Source organism: Alexandromys fortis, unplaced genomic scaffold, assembly GCF_014885135.2.
Source record: "Alexandromys fortis isolate MF-2015 unplaced genomic scaffold, M_Fortis_MF-2015_v1.1 scaffold_88, whole genome shotgun sequence".
Classification (NCBI taxonomy): Eukaryota; Metazoa; Chordata; class Mammalia; order Rodentia; family Cricetidae; genus Alexandromys; species Alexandromys fortis.
Genome location: NW_026067961.1, coordinates 4981700 through 4984223, shown reverse-complemented (window position 1 = coordinate 4984223; position 2524 = coordinate 4981700).

Sequence of the window (2524 nt, the reverse complement as noted above, 5' to 3'; positions counted from 1 at the left end):
AGGCCATCTCACTCCCTGAGACCCGCTTCAGGGGGGCTCCAGCAGGTAGAAGTCTCTGTGCCAATTTTTCCTTCCATTCTAAGCTGAGCTCTCCCGCAGACAGGAGGGGACATTGGGGAAAGGTGACCTTGTCTCTGAGGACAGGCTAGGGTGCTGGGATCAGCCTGAGGGTAGATTGTTTTAGGTCTCCATCTCTTAGCAGCACAGCCTAGCTTTGACTTGCTGGGTTAAGAAATATTTTCTCTGAGTCTTTTGCACCCCAAACCCTAGCTCTCGGGAGGCTAGCAGGAGGATCACTTGAGATCAAGTAAGAGTTCATCTGAGCCGGGCATGGTGGTGTGGGCCTTTAATCCCAACACTCCGAGGCAGAGGCAGGAGGATCTCTGAGTTCAAGGTCAGCCTGGTCGATAGAACAAGTTCTGGGACAGCTAGGGCTACACAGAGAAACCCTATCTCCAGAAAAATAAAACAAAACAGAAGCTGGGGCTAGAGACACCTCAGCAATCAAGAGCACAGGCTGCTCTTCCATGGGACCTAGGTTTGAATCCCAGCTTCCACATGGCAGTCTGTAACTCCAGTTCCAGGGGATCTGATGCCCTCTTCTGGCCTCAGCAGACACTGCACACATGTGGTGAACAGAGCAAAGAACCTACATACATGAAATAAAGATAAATCTCCAAAACTACGTATATTTAATGTCTGTTTATAGAAACGGAAAACCCGGATCAAGTCTGAGGTGTACTCAGTGGTGGACACATGTGCCAGGTTCTCCAGCAGATAGGACTGAGGCAGAGCCGGTCCCACTGGCTCTCCCTGGGGCTGAGCAGGATGGTGAGTGTCAACCAGGGAGAAACACACACTGAGCAGGGAGTCTGTCAAAGCAGGATCTCACTTTATTGCATCAGGGCAGGAACTTATATAGGGCTGAGGTAGTGGGTGGAGTCTTGGGATGGGGTGAGGTGGAGTGAGGAATAAGGGCCAATAATATCCTGCTACAGTAGACAGAGGCAGGCCTAGGTCAGGCTGTGCTGAGTCACTCTCCTCCAAACTCAAGTTAGGCTCAGGAAGTTACACCTGGTCTCACCAAACTCAAGTTAGGCTCAGGAAGTTACACTGGGCTTCATGAGGCGTGATAAGGTCCTGGGTTCTGTCCCCAGAGCCAAAGCATCAACAGCATTTGTGGGATTGTTTGCCTGGGTGTGGCCGCTAATATCAGTGTGATTGTTTGTGACACAATCTTGGTCGCCAACTCAACACATTGGCAAAGAGGGAGCCTCGTTTAAGATCCCCTCTCTGTCTGTGGGGCATGTGTTTGCTTACTGAGGGAGGAGGACCTGACCGGCTGTTGGTGGCACCACCTTGGGCACGTGCCCCTGGGCTGTAAAAAGAATCTGAGCTGAGCGGAAGCAAGAAGTGAGGGAGTACACGTGTTCCCCTGCGCTTCCTGCTTCCAGCTCCTGCCTTGCTTTCTATTGATGAATTGTACCTTGTAAGCCAAATAAACCCTCTCCTCCCAATGCTGGTTTTAGTCCTAACGTTTAACCCAGCAACAGAAAGCTAACCGGGACAGTGTTTGGAGAGGCGGAGGCAGGAAGCTCACTTCCCCCTGTGGCAGGCAGTACCTGAGAAATTCCCCCGGGGTTTTGGGGACCTCGGCTCAGGCTGAACTGGTATTCGTGGTTTGAGTACAGAAAAGAACTTTAGATCTATCTACTTTATGAAGTGGGGTTGGGTCCTAATGATGATATTTTTATATAAGCTTGGGTGTGAGGGCGAAGAGAAAGAAGGGGAGACATTGGAGGGCATGGGTGTGGGCTCCCCAGAGGCGCTCTCTGGCTGTCTGCGGTGTACAATGGTCGTGGGCAGGGTTTGGCACAGTGTGAGGATACTGTGTGGTTAAGAAGGCTGAGGTCACTGTGGTGGCACCTGAGGGGCCCCTGGGAGTACTACAGCTGACAGCTAAGAGTCTAGCCACGGGGGTACTAGAAGATAGGGTTTTTTATTATTAAAAGTTTTGCCTGAGATTCTGAGTCCTTGCCTGGGAAAGTAAACAATGCCCTAGACCCTAAACACCTTAAACACAGTCCTTGTTACTTTAACATAAAATAGCTCTCTATGAGAATATTAAGACTATGTTTGGAGCAAACGCTGGGTTGTTTTGAATTTTATTTGTTTACCCTGTGTGTGAGTGTACCACAGTTCAAGTGTGGAGATTAGGGAACAGTTCACAGAAGCCAGTTCTCTCGGTCCACAGGATCAAACCCAGGTCCTCAGGCTGTGCTGAGCCATCTTGCCGGCTCGGGTGTTGCTGACTGTGCTGGAATTCTGGCTTCTCTGTTCCCGAGAGGCGTCAGCCAGACCCTGGTGAGGGTTTTTCCTTCCTGTGGTCTCTTGATTCCTGTCTACCCCCGCCTCAGTTAACATGATTTGCTAACTTGACCCAGTAGACACATTTCTGGGCATGCCTGGGAGAATTTCTAAATCGAGTTAAGCGTTGTGATTCAGCACGAACGCGGACCACACT